The 18,387-nt window shown below is 46.3% G+C and overlaps 1 long non-coding RNA gene across 2 annotated transcripts in view; it reads right to left on the bottom strand.

Moving 5' to 3' along the window:
* The window catches only part of LOC132486298 (uncharacterized), a 49,569-nt gene extending 34,733 nt beyond the window's left edge, over positions 1–14,836 (bottom strand). For both annotated transcript variants that reach the window (XR_009531469.1, XR_009531470.1), the window contains exons 1-4: positions 14,776–14,836; positions 13,916–14,032; positions 3,632–3,728; positions 2,064–2,180 (exon numbers count right to left, since the gene is read on the bottom strand). This is a non-coding gene — a long non-coding RNA (uncharacterized LOC132486298). The remainder of the gene's footprint in view (positions 1–2,063; positions 2,181–3,631; positions 3,729–13,915; positions 14,033–14,775) is intronic.
* Between the last annotated feature and the right edge of the window lie 3,551 nt (positions 14,837–18,387).

Here is an 18,387-nt window from a genome sequence, read left to right as displayed (position 1 = left end):
TTTCAGGAATCCGGAGATCATATCGAGACACTGCCCAGCCTACAGCACACCTAGCCCAGGATCAGGAAGAAGGAGAGACCGCTCCCCCATCACACTGTGTCTCCTCCTCACCCTCTTCACCCTGTAAGAACAATCTGCACCCAGACAAAGAGGAAAGGGGCATGAAAATATACTATATGCAGGTACAAGTGAACAAGGGTGTAGCTGTCTCCTGGAAGACAAAGAAACCCTTGGAGTTGCCTGAAAAGCAGCTATCAATAGAAGAAGTGATCCTTCCTGAGGATGTGTGCACAGTAGCCACTGACCCCTCTTCTGATGTGTCCACCGAAAGCCTCCTGTCTGACAGTGAGCCCACTGGGGAGGAGAAAGAGTATGAGGAAAGGGCAGAGCCAGGCAGCCCATCAGGGTCACCTACAATCCAGGAGACACCCAGGGCCAAGACACCGGACTGGATGGTGACCATGGAGACCGGCTTCAGGTGCATGGCCTGCTGCCGGGTCTTCCCCACCTTGGAGATCCTCCAGCAGCACGTGAAGTTCGGCGTCCTGGAGGGCTTCAGCTGCCGTGTCTTTCATCTCACCATGGCCCAGTGGATGGGCAATGTGGAATCTGAGAGCACCCCTGAGGAGGAGGGCAGTGTGGAACCCAAGACCACCTTTGAGGACGAGGAGGACGAGGAGGACGAGGAGGACGAGGAGGACGAGGAGGATGGGGAGGACGAGGAAGAGAAGCTAGAAGGCCCCAGCCCGAAGAGACCCCGCAGGCAGGGTCTTTTCTCTCTTTTGAGTTCCACACAGCAACTGAGATTCATGGGACAGAAGATCCTGGAGACGGTGTGGCCTTGGAAGAGGTAAGGCTTGAGGCTGGCACTCTTCTGAGCCTATGTCACGAGGGCCCAGAGGAGTCTAAGGGAAGGGGCCGCACACATGTGCTGGTTTACCTAATGGCTCTGCAGTTGCATCAACTTGGGACACACCCAGCACTTCCAAAGGAATTGAGCTCTGCTGACTTCAACAAGAAGGTGGAGCCTTTTCCTAGGAGTTTTCTCAGGGTCTGCACGATGGACCTCAACTCTTAAGAGGACGTACCACCAGCAGCTCCTTGTCGGCAGAGAGAGCCAGGAGTGGTCTGAAGAGAGGACAGGGGCCCTTGCAGGACCAGAACTTTGAGGTCTGAGAGCCTTTGGCCTGAGCTGAGATCTCACCCGGACCACTGTACCTAGCCTTCTGTGACAAAGGGGAATATGAAAGAGAGTCACGTGGAAATGAGGTCCCCCGAGATATGGAAGTGTTCCAGAACCTTCGTTGCGTGGTAGTTGATCTGGAGCCAAGCTCACTGTGGTGTGTCTGGATCTGAGCATTAAGGCAACGCTGGAGGGTAACCCTGACCAGCAGAGCTTGGAGTGCTGCTTGTCTCTTCCTGTTCTACCTCAGTTGTTTTATCCCTTCCAGGGAGAAGAAAGGACCCTCGGGAGAGTAGCAGACAGAATGCCGTGGTCTGAAGGAGGATGAAGGGACCGGCACTCAGTCTAACATCATATGACAATAGGAACGTCCTATGCAATAAAGGGCATTTTCCAAACCTTTCCTGGAGGTTTTAGTTAACTACATTTTTCTATCTATGCATCTATCTATCAGTCATCTACATCTGCATCTTTCAAGGTTTGTGAACAAGCTTTCACATAAGCACTAGAGACGTCCGCCAGCATTTTCCAGAAGGAGGCCTGGAAATTGCTGGGGACTTCTCACAAATAGGGAATGGCCACAACCCCTGCCACACAGACTATGCGCATGGCCCTCCTGACTTACTCCCACTCTCTCTCTGAATTTCCCAACGTCTGAGATGAGGGTGCTGGCTGGAGGCAATGATCGCGTGCAGGCTGAATCTTCTCCAGATTCTGATTCTCTTCCTGGGCCTATCGTCCTCAAGCACAGTCTCCATGTCCCTGGTCACACTGATCTCTCTCCTTCAGTCCTTCCCTCCCTCCCTCTCCTGCCTCCCAGTGCAGAGAATTCTTTTTTACATTTGAGACGAGATTTATTTTTTGTGCACAGAATTCTCACCTGTTCTACTGTGGCCTCTGTTTTGAACATTCCAAAGCTGAGAATTTTCTTTTTTTCTCCCTCATTTCTGCTGAGTCTTTACCTTCCTAATGCAGTGAACTCAGAGTGCCTAGCTGACTGGAGGGGGAAAAAAATCCAGGGAGAAAAGAGAAATAATACAAGAATATATCAGTTAATTTTTCATAGTGTTATCCAACTACATATTTTTAAAATTTTGGAATAATATTAGGAATATTCTCAGTATAAAAAACTGAATTATTGGGCTTCCCTGGTGGTGCAGTGGTTAAGAATATGCCTGCGAATGCAGGGGACATGGGTTCGAGCCCTGTTCTGGGAAGATCCCACATGCCACGGAGTAACTAAGCCCGCGCACCACAACTACTGAGCCTGCGCCCTAGAGCCCGTGTGTCACAACTACTGAGCCCACGTGCCACAACTACGGAAGCCTGCGTGCCTAGAGCCCGTGCTCCGCAACAAGAGAAGCCACTGCAATGAGAAGCCCGTGCACCACAGCCAAGAGTAGCCCCCGCTCACTGCAACTAGAGAACGCCCGCTAGCAGCAACAAAGACTCAATGCAGCCCAAAATAAATTAATTAATTTTTAAAAATTGAATTATTTTCAAGGGGACAATGTATAAAAGTACAATAAAAGTCCCCCTTCATAACCCCCCAACCCCACTCTCAAGATGGAATAGATATGGTGTGATACAATTTATAGTCGTACTACTACTACTCCTCCCACCGCAGCCGAAATCCTCTGAGCCCGGTGCAGCAGCTTCCTTTCACAATGCTAGGACCGGCCACAAAACAGATGATAATCCCTTTGGACATTTCAAGGAGCAGCACCAAGGGAACAGTACCTGGGAAATGCCACTGACAGCTCAGAATATCCATGGCATTTCTAGAGCCTCGGCACTGCTCTCGCTCTGGGAATGAAGGTCCAAAAAGCACGTCAGAGAATGTTCGTAATTGTAAACAAGCTCCACCTTTGAAACACAATCTACATAGAACCAAATATACAAGCCTGCACAATGGATGAAGCCAACGTCTCCTCCATGATTGCCCTTCTGACAACTTTGTTGTCTCCTCAACCATAAAAGGTGAACTTGAAACTCCCGACCTTGCCTTGTCACCAGAAACATCCAAGCTTGGATCAGTCTTTCTAAGACCAGATATTTGCTCTGTGAACTATTAGAGACTTGTCACATACACAGAAGTAGAACAGGATTATTTCTATCTACCTGGCGACCTGGAGTCTTTCACATTGCTCCTGTTAAAACTCTCAGAATACCAAAACTTTACCTACAAAGGGTTCAAGCTATGACACTCCCAATTCTCACAAACCTCCTCATCTCTTGTGAGTCACATGCAGCCAATTCCAGGAATTGGAAACATGGTTGTGAGGATGAAACTGACTTTGGGGCTCCCCTTGGATATGGTCTTCCAGACTTACCAAAAGGCCATTAAGAGGACGGTTTACCCCACCTCAGGGAAACCTGAGGCAGTATTTGCAGTCAAGGGCTGGCCATGGCTTCTGAGCTACATCCAAAAAGAATTTCATACCGTACCTGGATCTGCTGAAGCCATTTCTGACTGTCCGAGAGCCAGCATGTACCGCTCCTGAACTGCCTCCATTGTGGATCATCAGTGGGGCTGTCAGATTTACTAAATAAAAATACAGGATACCCAGTTAAACTTGAACTTCACATGAATAGTAAGTCATCACTTTTAGTATAAGTAGATCCTATGTACTATTTGGGGCATACTTATCTTCAAAATATACTCGTTGTTTTTCTGACATTCATATTTAACTGAACAGCCTATATTTTATCTGTCAACCCTACTCATCAGAAATGATGGAGTCTTATAGAGATCCAAGAGATGCCTCAGAGCATCCTCAGCTTTTATTTCTATGTCCTGGACAGTGCGCACGAGCTTCCCACTCACATTAATTGGCTATAACGGAGTATATTCTCCATTTTAGAGCCTTTTGTACTTGTCATTGTTATCATCTTCCTTATTTTAAAGAGATGTTTATTTTTTTCCAAACTTAATAGCTCATCCAAAAGTATTTGGAAGTTCATTCGACAAGGGAAAAACAACATGCTTCTGAAAAGTGAAGGGAACCGCCTGGTGTTTAGTAAAGCAGTATTAGGGAGATTGAAAAAGCCAAACTTAATAAGCAAATCTCTCCAAGGGTATTTTCAGAGCTTGATACCCTCCCACACCCTGAAAATATTATTACATCAAGAAGGTAGAACCTGCTAACCAAATGTAAGGCTCCCATATGATTCTATCAAACGGAGGATGCTTCTTTACTAAGCAGTGAGCACACCTGCTGCCCCAGGGACCTTGGCAGTTGCAATACAGAGCTCTTCCCTTTGGGATGGAAACAGCAAGTTGTCCTGTGGTCTACACGCTGGCCCCAAAAATACTACACTCCCAATACTTGTCAACTTTAAGTATTTTTCTACATATCTCCATTTTTCTGTTACTATTTGGACTACATCCTAGCCTTGACATTACATAAATTGCATTCAAGAAGCTATTTTTAAAAGTTGGTAGGAAATCTTAAATATATAGCTTACAGTCCCTGGCTTACTTTCATCCAGGTGCATAAGGGTTTTCAAAAGTAGTCAGGTTAGTTACCCCGTATCACAGCCCCACGCTTTTGTCAGAGATACAAAAATGGAACATGGTATTTAAGGTTTTAGTTGCCAAATCATCAAGCCTCCCAGACAGAGGCAATAGAGCAAAATGATTACAGAGGCATGGATTTTGATTTGCTCCAGTGTCTTGGGCAAGTCACTTGGCCTCTGTATTTATTTGTACTTATCTGCCCTTTTCTGTCCCTTGGGAGTTATAATTGTACCTAGTCCATGGGTATGTTGTACAAATTATCTGTAAAGTAGTTAGAAGAAACCGACACAGAGTAAGCACTCCACAGACATTGGCTATTAGCTACTGGAAATATTTCTCCATGAAACAGATTACTTTATCAGTGGATGACTCGGTGGGAGACAGTGAATCACAGCATCACAGCATGTTGCAAGTGACCTAGTACACACTCTTATGTGAAAAAAAGAAAAGTGTGCATGCGTAGAAAATGTCTGAAAGTTTACATAACGAATAGTTCATCATGTTAACTTTGAGGATTAGAATAAATCAGGAAAGGAGGAAAGAAAAACTTGAGTGTCATTCAATTTCTACATCATTTGTGTTTCTATACTGAGACTCTGAATACACTGGAAGTGCCATTTTTTTGAATGTGGCGGGATAAAGGTTTTCAAGTTCTCCTGATACATCCGTATTATTATTTCAGACTTGCTGGCATTTCTTGCCATCTTCGGATCTACACCCATTTGAGTCAGGGGGCCATTCTGGACGGAGGAGATAATAGAGCAGAAGTGAAGTGAGAGAAAAGGAGAGAAAAGATTTTCTCTTTTCTCTTCAAAGAGGAAAGGTCTTTGGAATGGGAACAACTCACAACCAAACTTTGGGGAAAGGATGTGATGGAAAACGAGACAAACATCCTACCCCTGTGATGAGAAGGATTCCCTGGGCTGGATGGAGGGAGGTCAGAGGTGGCTGGTGAGGAAACGAACTAGCGAGAAACACACACAAGTGCAGAGCAAACACCCCGAGGCCACTCAGCCTGACTCCATGCAAACATGTGTCCAGCAGCCAGCCCTTCACCTGTGGCTCCCTAGCAAGACAGGTACCTCGGGGGTGCCAACTCATTCTGAGTCCATTATGCCTGGCCATTCATAAACGGCTGTCTAACGTGTGAGGAATAAGCTCTCAATGTTTATGAGGAAATTGGGGAAGGAGATTGAAAGGTTACTTAAACGGAAAAAAAAAGAAGTTCAGGAAGGCAGGATGGTAGAGAGACAAGAAAAAGACCTTAAAACATAGAAAGGATTTGCCAAAGAAGAGAAAGAAAAAGAAATGTTTCCAAATGGGTTAACCTGCACCTAGGAAGTTAAGGAAGATTACTGATCTGTGAAGACTATGGAATAAAGAGAATAAAATTTATCAGAAGTTGCTGAGAATATGGTAAGCAGCATGATTATCAAATTATGAATTGGCTGCAATGGCATTCTAGGGGGACACTAGGAAGGGGAAGCAAATGTTCATGAGATGACAGTGGCAGGTGGAAAGTTGTTTCAGGGGAAGATCAGTCTTGCAGAGTGTGTATCAGAGGAGGGCAAGTGTGAGCAAGCAAGGAAATACTAAGTGTATACGGTTCCTTCACTGAGTGCACCCAGCCCCGTGGTCAGCCTTGAGAACAAGCAGGACTTCAGGTACTGGAGCTACATTTCATTCATCAAGACTTGAGAAGACACCCTTAACTCAGGTCTTCTCTTCAAACTCCATCTTTCCTTCTTGACCTTCATTTGGCCTCTTCCCTTACCCTCAAGCTGTGGACTGAGGCCACAGAGCAAGATGGGTCACTAGTGTCCTCCATCCCCTGGCGACTGTGTTTCACATCAGTGGAGCACCAAAGGCAATAACCAAGTAACAGACTCAAGAGTGTAGGAAGAGGAAGAGATTCTGATAAGGCTTTCTGTGACAGTGTGGGCCGAGTCGGCTCTATATGGCTGGTATCACCTGAATGATGAGCAGCCTTAGGGGAGAAGTGCTCAGAAGGCAGAGCCTGGCTCTCTAGAGGCTCTGCGTCCTCACAGCCCACTCCAAGACCTCAGTTGCAGCTTCGGCCCCCAATCTCTCTCCCTCTGCCTACTCACAGGTTTTGAAGTCTTCTTTCCTCCACATTTCTCTTGAGAGGTGGAGGAGGAAGATGAGCTTCAGGCCAGCTCAGACTCCCCTGGGATCCCAGCAGGATGCCTATCATGAACCTCCCACCTTCTAGGAATCTCCTAACATCTCCACATTTGGGGAATTTTCATTTCAGCTATACTTCAATTGCTGGCTGGAGATGGCCTGTTGGAAGGTGGCTAAAGGCAAGTAGGAATCCTTCGGGCAGCCTGGCCCTTCTCGACTGTCAGACATCTTCAGGGATATTCTAGGAAACGTTGTTTGTTCTAGAGAAGGGAGGGAAACACTCCAATTGTCCAATAATGCTTGAATGGAAAATAAATGATGCTATACGCATGTGATGAAATAATATCAAACAGTCAAAAATCAAAGACCTAGATCTATATGGACTGATGTGGATAAATCTTGAAAAGATAATATTGATTGAAAGAAAATAAGATAAAGAATTTTAGATTATGATAACAGGTATGTAAGTATTTAAATATTTAAATCAATTCAACATATTGCTTCTATATATATAGAGGCAAGAATATAAACTTTATCCAAAGAACACATTATTTACATTTAATATGTTCATTTATCTAGGAAACCCAAAAGAACCCACAGATAAACTAGCAGGAACTAATAAGACGGTTCAACAAGGCACACACATACAAGATCAATACATTTTAAAAATCAATCAGGCTCCTCTACACTGGCGATAATAAATTAGAAACTGTAAAAGAAAATAAGAAAAAAAGAAGATCTAAAACTAGTCACAAGAGCCATATAAATTATTTAGAGCTAAGCATACGTAAAAGTAAATATAATTAACAAACTGAGTACGACCACTTAAACTCCGCCCAACCCAAGGATTAAAACACGCCTGTTCTTACTTTATGAGAACAGGCCCTCTTCTTAAGTAGTAGATCAGTACGTGAGAGTGAATCAAAGAAACACAGCATTTGAAAAGTCAGCTAGGCCAAGCCTCTCGATCGCACAGACAGAAGCTATAGCCCAGACAGGTTGAGTTACTTGGTAAAGGGCCCAATGTCCTGACTCAAGGACTAGCATTTTTCACTCATTCGTAAGATACAATCAAATTCAGTACCTTGGAAAGAGATGGGAAAAAATGAAGAAATCAATTATATAGTTTCTCATCTTTAAGTACAGAAATAGCCGTGACAAAATTACAGGTATTGAGGGAAAATTGAAGCGCAGAGTTTAAAATGTCAATAATCCACAGGGAAACTGGAGACCATTTAAAATATTCATATTAAATCTCTATATAAGACATTAAAAGATCTCCAGTCAAAATGTTCATTTTATAATAGATATGGTATGATACAATTTATAATAGATGTGGTATGAACCTTTCCCTTTCATGGGAAAGGTTCAGCTGGGAAACAGGAATTGTTCTTGAAAACGGGGCCTGTGCTATTGCAGAGACTGTGCTGAACCTAGGTCAACAGAATGCTCTGATGTCATCACTGAGGTCACAGAATCCTGCTGTGCGCCTGGCAACCTTGCAAACTTAACAGCCCTGGTGAGCACTAGGCAGCACTGCTGGTTCACTAAGTGGTACAAGGTTTTCAGCCATTTAGGAGACTTGACTATTTTGATTTGTATTGAATCATTTCAACGGATTGCCCAAGAGCCAACAAGGGCCAACCTGTAGCGAAGAGGAGGAGTTGGACATCTCTTGAGGCATCTTCTAAGGGAGACTTCTAGTTGGTACCATGAAACGGCGACAAAAGAGGAAACATCTGGAAAATGAAGAGTCCCAGGAAACTGCCGAGAAGGGAGGAGGTATGTGGGGGGCAACTTGTCTCGGGCACATGGGTTTCTGCCAAACTGAACCTTCTCTAGGAAGCGGGAAACTGAGAACGTGTCACCTGTGAAGCAGGGAGCGAGAGACCTTGTCTCACTGATGCTGCCGTATCCATCCGGAGCGTCCCTGTGGTGTGAGACGGCACAGAACGGCCAGATGCCCCCTGGGAGATGGGAGGTCAGCTCCGCTGCTCTGAGGACTCTCTCCTGGGGCTGCCGGGCCTGGAGCTTTGTCGGACTCACAGCAGGCTGCATCCTGCTTGCACAGACCTAGAGGTGCAGCTTTTCTCAGTCCCCGATTTCTCTCTTATTCTCTTGGATCTTTCCCTGGGGTCATGAGGTGGGGGATGTGAAGGATGCAAGGATGCTGAGAGAGACCCATGACTTGCTTGGCCTCTTTTACCAAAGTGGAAAGAGAAGCCCCATGAGTTGAAGACCCTGTTGAAAAATATCTTGACAAGTGGAATGCAGTTCGAAAGACGATTGTTTGCCTAGGGATGGTGTCATATTGAAAGCAAGGAGGTTTTATTCCTTCAACAGGAACAATTTCCCAAAGGAGACCAAGGGAAGGGAAGGGCTTTCCAGAGACTGAGACCGCGTGGGCAAGGGTGAGAAATGTCCTCAGGGTCCTGCCGGGAGCTCTGAGAGCCACGGGCCACGTGGTGCCTGTGTGCATTAAATGTAGGCGAGTAGCTTGCCCTGGGAGGGGGTGGTCACCCCAGAGATCCAGCTAGAGGTCTCTGCCCCAGATTAGAGCCCAGTAGCTCCTACCAGGCCCAGGGCCCTGGAGACTGTAGGATGGGCCCTGGGAATGGAGCTCTAGACAGCAGGCAGATTTTCAGGCAGTGGCTGGGACAGGCTGGGGAAGGCAATGACTGCCCCTGACCATTCAGAATATTTTTCTCTATGTTCCTGTGGGGGGGGGGAGGGGGTAGTGCAGAGAAGAGCAGGATGAATGGGGGTAGAGTGCTTATCAGATATAAACTCTGCGTGGTACAGTTCTTGTCACCCTGCCTGGACCTGGCTGACACTCGGTGTACGTAAGAGTGTATACAGAACTCTTGTTAGGGGTGTTTTATGAGACAGTAACTCATACACCCATGGACACTCTGATACAGCAAAAATATCACACACCCCACATATAACTTCCGTATTAAACCACACACAGCACATGGAGGTATATACACGCATCCCTCCTGTACTACGTTCTCATACAACCCACCTGTATCACAATCCTCTCCTCCAACACCAAACGCTGGAGATGAGATATGTACATAGACACACACACTATATATATAGGACACACACACACACACACACTATATATATATGTATCTCCTCAACTCTCGCACAAACACAGCTAACTTCAGCCATCGCTAAATACCTCTATAAGAACCAGTCACGTGTCATACACACCACACTTGTAACACATTCTTGAGTAATGCCAGACCCGCTTTGTACAAACCACAGTAAACCACAGTCTCACTAACCCATGTCAGGGTTGCTAGATAAAATATGGGCTATCCAGTTCAATTTTAATTCCAGATAAACAACAAGTAATTTTTCAGTATCAGTATGTACCATATTTGTATGGGCCATACTTACACTAAAAATAAGTAAGACCAAATACTGCATGGGAATGCTTACACTACAAAATTATTCTGGGTTTATCTGAAACTGAAATTTAACTGGGTGCCCTGTATTTTTCTTCGCTTAGTCTGGCAACCCTTATATACTTACCACCAGCTCAGGTATTATATATTTATTGTATTTTTGTTTAGTGTGTGTCTTCCTCTACTAGAATGTGCAGCGTTACCAGAGACTACAACAATGCAAGAGGGCCGGATACACAGGAGTAGCTGCTTACTGAATCTTGGTGAATCAATGAATGAACACACACCATAAATACAAGCCATACCATGTAATGAGGAAAAGTTACATGTCCCAGAATTCCTGACTTGTGAACAGAAACCATGCACACAAAGGCCACAGACACAGATAAGACACATCTCCACCGTGCTCCGCATGCCAACCCCACACTTACCACAGACTTAACTGATACACATCACTCACTCTTCCCACATACTCACAGTCACCACCGAGGCCTACATTACCAACAAGACAGTGACAGAGTAAGTACTGATTTGAATTAAACACTGGAGTATCCACTGGGAACCACACTCTCAACTGTGTGTATTTACTGCACCTGACACATGCCAGACACTCGGTAAGTATTTGTGGACAGAGGACTGATGAACCCACCCTGAGCCTTTCATTCCTCCCTCAGGAATCTCGAAGTCACAAGAGGATCTCCCTCAGCTTGGATCCACTGTGGTGGCCAAAGGCTGCAGCCCAGGGGCAGGGGAGGTCTCCTCTGCCTCTACATACTTCTCCTGTGCTTCTTCTCCGCGCAAGCTCATCTACGCTGGTAAGGGCGCGGGACTCCTCAGGTGAGGGGGTGTTTGGCTGTGAGGCAGGAGGCACACAGATCCCAGGGAGGCTGAGAGGAAACCCAGGGTCATCAGAGGTGATGAGGGCTCTGTGGAGGAGCCTGGGCAGGATGGCTGAGCTCTCACGAGGGCGTGGATCCCAGCTGAGTCTGGGGGTGTGTGTGAATCCTGGTACTACCATGGTGGGGAAGTCAAGGAGCAGGGGCCGGAAAGGTCTGGGCTTGAGGTGGAGGGAAGAGGGACCAGATTCAGCATCTTCAGAGGAAAATGTAGGCTTTGTCTTTGCCTTTGCTTCCAGAGAAGCACAGAGTTCTGCATCATAGACCTCCAGCCTGAGAGCAGGACCCTCCAGCTCAGGTCCACACAGCTCACACATACATCAGCCCTCCAGGCACAGCCCTTCTCAGTGCACACAGAAACCCCAAGCACCACAGCCCCATTCCACGAGTAATGCATCACCGATGTTCCCAAACTCACACTCCTCGTCGTACACGCATCCATCCGCATCCCTCACATACCACAGCCCTCACCACCATACTCCACACCCCTGTATACAGACACCGCTCCAGTATCCCCCCACACGCACATGAAAAGCCCACAGATGACACCAGATACACCGCTCCGTCCTACGGCCAACAGACACCAAGCTCACGACATAGCTACGTCATGCAAATGTCCCTCTCTCGTCTACCACACCTGCTCCCTCAGCTTCCGGCATGGCCCATGCATGTTATTATGGTTTTAATTTCCTTTTTCAGGAATCCGGAGATCATATCGAGACACTGCCCAGCCTACAGCACACCTAGCCCAGGATCAGGAAGAAGGAGAGACCGCTCCCCCATCACACTGTGTCTCCTCCTCACCCTCTTCACCCTGTAAGAACAATCTGCACCCAGACAAAGAGGAAAGGGGCATGAAAATATACTATATGCAGGTACAAGTGAACAAGGGTGTAGCTGTCTCCTGGAAGACAAAGAAACCCTTGGAGTTGCCTGAAAAGCAGCTATCAATAGAAGAAGTGATCCTTCCTGAGGATGTGTGCACAGTAGCCACTGACCCCTCTTCTGATGTGTCCACCGAAAGCCTCCTGTCTGACAGTGAGCCCACTGGGGAGGAGAAAGAGTATGAGGAAAGGGCAGAGCCAGGCAGCCCATCAGGGTCACCTACAATCCAGGAGACACCCAGGGCCAAGACACCGGACTGGATGGTGACCATGGAGACCGGCTTCAGGTGCATGGCCTGCTGCCGGGTCTTCCCCACCTTGGAGATCCTCCAGCAGCACGTGAAGTTCGGCGTCCTGGAGGGCTTCAGCTGCCGTGTCTTTCATCTCACCATGTCCCAGTGGATGGGCAATGTGGAATCTGAGAGCACCCCTGAGGAGGAGGGCAGTGTGGAACCCAAGACCACCTTTGAGGACGAGGAGGACGAGGAGGACGAGGAGGACGAGGAGGACGAGGAGGATGGGGAGGACGAGGAAGAGAAGCTAGAAGGCCCCAGCCCGAAGAGACCCCGCAGGCAGGGTCTTTTCTCTCTTTTGAGTTCCACACAGCAACTGAGATTCATGGGACAGAAGATCCTGGAGACGGTGTGGCCTTGGAAGAGGTAAGGCTTGAGGCTGGCACTCTTCTGAGCCTATGTCACGAGGGCCCAGAGGAGTCTAAGGGAAGGGGCCGCACACATGTGCTGGTTTACCTAATGGCTCTGCAGTTGCATCAACTTGGGACACACCCAGCACTTCCAAAGGAATTGAGCTCTGCTGACTTCAACAAGAAGGTGGAGCCTTTTCCTAGGAGTTTTCTCAGGGTCTGCACGATGGACCTCAACTCTTAGAGGACGTACCACCAGCAGCTCCTTGTCGGCAGAGAGAGCCAGGAGTGGTCTGAAGAGAGGACAGGGGCCCTTGCAGGACCAGAACTTTGAGGTCTGAGAGCCTTTGGCCTGAGCTGAGATCTCACCCGGACCACTGTACCTAGCCTTCTGTGACAAAGGGGAATATGAAAGAGAGTCACGTGGAAATGAGGTCCCCCGAGATATGGAAGTGTTCCAGAACCTTCGTTGCGTGGTAGTTGATCTGGAGCCAAGCTCACTGTGGTGTGTCTGGATCTGAGCATTAAGGCAACGCTGGAGGGTAACCCTGACCAGCAGAGCTTGGAGTGCTGCTTGTCTCTTCCTGTTCTACCTCAGTTGTTTTATCCCTTCCAGGGAGAAGAAAGGACCCTCGGGAGAGTAGCAGACAGAATGCCGTGGTCTGAAGGAGGATGAAGGGACCGGCACTCAGTCTAACATCATATGACAATAGGAACGTCCTATGCAATAAAGGGCATTTTCCAAACCTTTCCTGGAGGTTTTAGTTAACTACATTTTTCTATCTATGCATCTATCTATCAGTCATCTACATCTGCATCTTTCAAGGTTTGTGAACAAGCTTTCACATAAGCACTAGAGACGTCCGCCAGCATTTTCCAGAAGGAGGCCTGGAAATTGCTGGGGACTTCTCACAAATAGGGAATGGCCACAACCCCTGCCACACAGACTATGCGCATGGCCCTCCTGACTTACTCCCACTCTCTCTCTGAATTTCCCAACGTCTGAGATGAGGGTGCTGGCTGGAGGCAATGATCGCGTGCAGGCTGAATCTTCTCCAGATTCTGATTCTCTTCCTGGGCCTATCGTCCTCAAGCACAGTCTCCATGTCCCTGGTCACACTGATCTCTCTCCTTCAGTCCTTCCCTCCCTCCCTCTCCTGCCTCCCAGTGCAGAGAATTCTTTTTTACATTTGAGACGAGATTTATTTTTTGTGCACAGAATTCTCACCTGTTCTACTGTGGCCTCTGTTTTGAACATTCCAAAGCTGAGAATTTTCTTTTTTTCTCCCTCATTTCTGCTGAGTCTTTACCTTCCTAATGCAGTGAACTCAGAGTGCCTAGCTGACTGGAGGGGGAAAAAAATCCAGGGAGAAAAGAGAAATAATACAAGAATATATCAGTTAATTTTTCATAGTGTTATCCAACTACATATTTTTAAAATTTTGGAATAATATTAGGAATATTCTCAGTATAAAAAACTGAATTATTGGGCTTCCCTGGTGGTGCAGTGGTTAAGAATATGCCTGCGAATGCAGGGGACATGGGTTCGAGCCCTGTTCTGGGAAGATCCCACATGCCACGGAGTAACTAAGCCCGCGCACCACAACTACTGAGCCTGCGCCCTAGAGCCCGTGTGTCACAACTACTGAGCCCACGTGCCACAACTACGGAAGCCTGCGTGCCTAGAGCCCGTGCTCCGCAACAAGAGAAGCCACTGCAATGAGAAGCCCGTGCACCACAGCCAAGAGTAGCCCCCGCTCACTGCAACTAGAGAACGCCCGCTAGCAGCAACAAAGACTCAATGCAGCCCAAAATAAATTAATTAATTTTTAAAAATTGAATTATTTTCAAGGGGACAATGTATAAAAGTACAATAAAAGTCCCCCTTCATAACCCCCCAACCCCACTCTCAAGATGGAATAGATATGGTGTGATACAATTTATAGTCGTACTACTACTACTCCTCCCACCGCAGCCGAAATCCTCTGAGCCCGGTGCAGCAGCTTCCTTTCACAATGCTAGGACCGGCCACAAAACAGATGATAATCCCTTTGGACATTTCAAGGAGCAGCACCAAGGGAACAGTACCTGGGAAATGCCACTGACAGCTCAGAATATCCATGGCATTTCTAGAGCCTCGGCACTGCTCTCGCTCTGGGAATGAAGGTCCAAAAAGCACGTCAGAGAATGTTCGTAATTGTAAACAAGCTCCACCTTTGAAACACAATCTACATAGAACCAAATATACAAGCCTGCACAATGGATGAAGCCAACGTCTCCTCCATGATTGCCCTTCTGACAACTTTATTGTCTCCTCAACCATAAAAGGTGAACTTGAAACTCACGACCTTGCCTTGTCACCAGAAACATCCAAGCTTGGATCAGTCTTTCTAAGACAGATATTTGCTCTGTGAACTATTAGAGACTTGTCACATACACAGAAGTAGAACAGGATTATTTCTATCTACCTGGCGACCTGGAGTCTTTCACATTGCTCCTGTTAAAACTCTCAGAACACCAAAACTTCACCTACAAAGGGTTCAAGCTATGACACTCCCAATTCTCACAAACCTCCTCATCTCTTGTGAGTCACATGCAGCCAATTCCAGGAATTGGAAACATGGTTGTGAGGATGAAACTGACTTTGGGGCTCCCCTTGGATATGGTCTTCCAGACTTACCAAAAGGCCATTAAGAGGACGGTTTACCCCACCTCAGGGAAACCTAAGGCAGTATTTGCAGTCAAGGGCTGGCCATGGCTTCTGAGCTACATCCAAAAAGAATTTCATACTGTACCTGGATCTGCTGAAGCCATTTCTGACTGTCCGAGAGCCAGCATGTACCGCTCCTGAACTGCCTCCATTGTGGATCATCAGTAGGGCTGTCAGATTTACTAAATAAAAATACAGGATACCCAGTTAAACTTGAACTTCACATGAATAATAAGTCATCACTTTTAGTATAAGTAGATCCTATGTACTATTTGGGGCATACTTATCTTCAAAATGTACTCGTTGTTTTTCTGACATTCATATTTAACTGAACAGCCTATATTTTATCTGTCAACCCTACTCATCAGAAATGATGGAGTCTTATAGAGATCCAAGAGATGCCTCAGAGCATCCTCAGCTTTTATTTCTATGTCCTGGACAGTGAGCCCGAACCTCCCACTCCCATTAATTGGCTATAATGGAGTATATTCTCCATTTTAGAGCTTTTGCTACTTGTCATTCTTATTATCTTCCTCTCACAGCAGTGAGAGGCCCGCATATTGCAAAACAAACTAACAAAAAGGAATAAGCTTGAATAATTCCTCCAAATCTCGGTGGTTTACAACAACAAAGGTTCATTTCCTGCTCCTTGTACATGCCCATCATGGGCTGCCTAGGAGTTCTGCTCTTCATTTTCCTTATTCTTGCCCCCAGCTTGACAAAGCCACCTCTCTCAGTCATCTTTGTAGAGAGAAAGAATTCTGGAGCCTCACACTGGCAGTGTGAGTTCTGGCCCAAAAGTAACACACATCACTTCCACCCAAAATTGTTGACCACAATCTTATTTTTAGGGAAACCACTGCCCAAAACTGCCTGCCCTGACCAGGCCCGATAGTAACCACTTGCACGAGTTATCTTAAAACAGGAGGTCCTGGTAAGGAACGCGGAACTAACCAACTACCACCAACCGGAAGAATACGGGAAAGGTCAAAAGGAGAGAGGAGACTCCTGTCCATATGTCCTACCAACCTCCCAGAATCCTTCTCGCTGGAACCTATCTTAGCTGAGCAATGTGTGCACCACCAGAAAGGGTCCTGAGTCAGAATGACTGGCCGGAGACAACCCAGAAACGAACCCCATCACCATAACACCTGAGCCTGCGAGCCACGTGGCAGGGCAGTTCTCCTGGCTTCCCTTCCCCTGCTGCTCTGCACCCGGACACCCCTTCCCAACAAAGTCTGATGCTTTGTCAGCACGTGTGTCTCCTCAGACAATTCTTTTCTGAGTGGTAGACAAGAGCCCACCCTTGGGCCCTGGACGAGGTCCCTCTTCCTGCAACATTATCATGTGTCTCTCCATTTTCTAAACTCCTTAGGCAAAAGTAATTGTGAACACTACTGCTGAATAGTACAGAAACCATACAGGAAAATTCGAATCCCTCCCTGTTAAATAGGAGACTTGACAAAACCACCAAGCTATGCATTCACAAAACTGGGTCTAGAACTCACATCTCTTAGGTCATGATTCAGAACCTTTTCCCACTATGCTATATGTTAGGATTTTTACACCAAGACAATGTAGTTGGGTTAATAATGCCTTTCCTTCATTTTTTGTTTTTGTTTTTTTTTTTCATAAATTGATTCAGGAGGGAGGCTTTGGAAGCCCCTAAAACACTTGCCTTAAACTGAAAAGCAACTGGAAAATAATCCCACTGCCTTTTGAAATGTTTGACCTAGTAAAGATTAGATGTCTGGGAGGCTTTTATGTTCTGAATAGAAGGAATAAAAAGGAATCAATCTTCCTAAGACTTTAGGAAACAGGTGGAAAAACTCTTGACTCCCACTTTGCTATTTTGATTAGCTCGTTGACACTTCAGTTCTTTGACTAATAGCAGTGGCAACAGCTGGAGTTTAGCCAAGATAAAAGTATATATAATAGGGTGGCGGGCCCTGCAGAACCACATACCACTGTAAATGCTTTAGCTCAATCCTATTTGCTCATAGGTCTGTGCAAAGTAACAAATGGTTCTGAAACATTTATTCCAAATAGCTTTCTTATTACTTTAAAGATAACTTGGCTGCCAAATACTTGCTCCCTGGTGAAAAAGAATGCATATATGGGAGGAGGATTTATGTACCAAGATATGCTGCTTATTTCCCTCTTGCTGATACAATGCACATCTAATGAATTAGAGATAATCTTTCTCTCTTCCCCAAATTGTAGATAAATGAGTATGTTGTTTCTCCCTCCCTTCAATTCATCCTGGTCATAGTTATTTTCTTTAAGAATATTATTCCCCTGCTTAAATCTTAAATGGCTTCCCAATGCGAGAAGAAGAAAACCGAAAATAGTCAACCGAACGTTCAAAGCCCCGTAGGGTTGAAGGCCCTGCCGAGTTTTCCAGACTAAGCGTAACACTCACCTTCCCGCCTCCACTCAACTAGGCCAGACTTCCCTCCCTCCATCAGAGGACAGGCACTTGCTCAACTCATCTCTTTCAAGAGTATAATTTTTCAAAGTACAAATTGTTTTTAAGTTCAATTAAAATCCCACTTTCTACAGGAAGCCCTTCCAGATATCCCAGTGAGAATGGACCACACATTTTCCCAGCATGTTAGTTGTACCTCTGTGATAACTCTTTTCACATCCTTCAATCGGGCAGACTCTTAATCAATGTGTCTGATTTCCCCTACAACATAGAGTAGGAGCCCTTGGAAAGTAGAGGCCATGATTCCTTATCTCTGGATTTTCCACATCTCCTTGCACTGAGTATGATCCCTAGCAGGACCCTGTGGGCTCCTGGGCACAAAGCCTGTATCGGTGTCCCCCATTTCTTGATTACAGGAAATAGGCTTCATTCAGCCTCCATGACCTTCCCTGAGTTCCAAGGAGCAGGTTCAAACAGTTGCTAATTAGAGAAGGGAGGGGATGCGAGACAAGGGAGGAATAGTCAAAAGAAACACTAGTGCAGCCTTGGGGCAGGGTCTTGG

This window comes from Mesoplodon densirostris, chromosome 3 (assembly GCF_025265405.1).
Source record: "Mesoplodon densirostris isolate mMesDen1 chromosome 3, mMesDen1 primary haplotype, whole genome shotgun sequence".
Lineage (NCBI taxonomy): Eukaryota > Metazoa > Chordata > Mammalia > Artiodactyla > Ziphiidae > Mesoplodon > Mesoplodon densirostris.
This window is presented reverse-complemented; position numbering and strand designations above follow the sequence as displayed.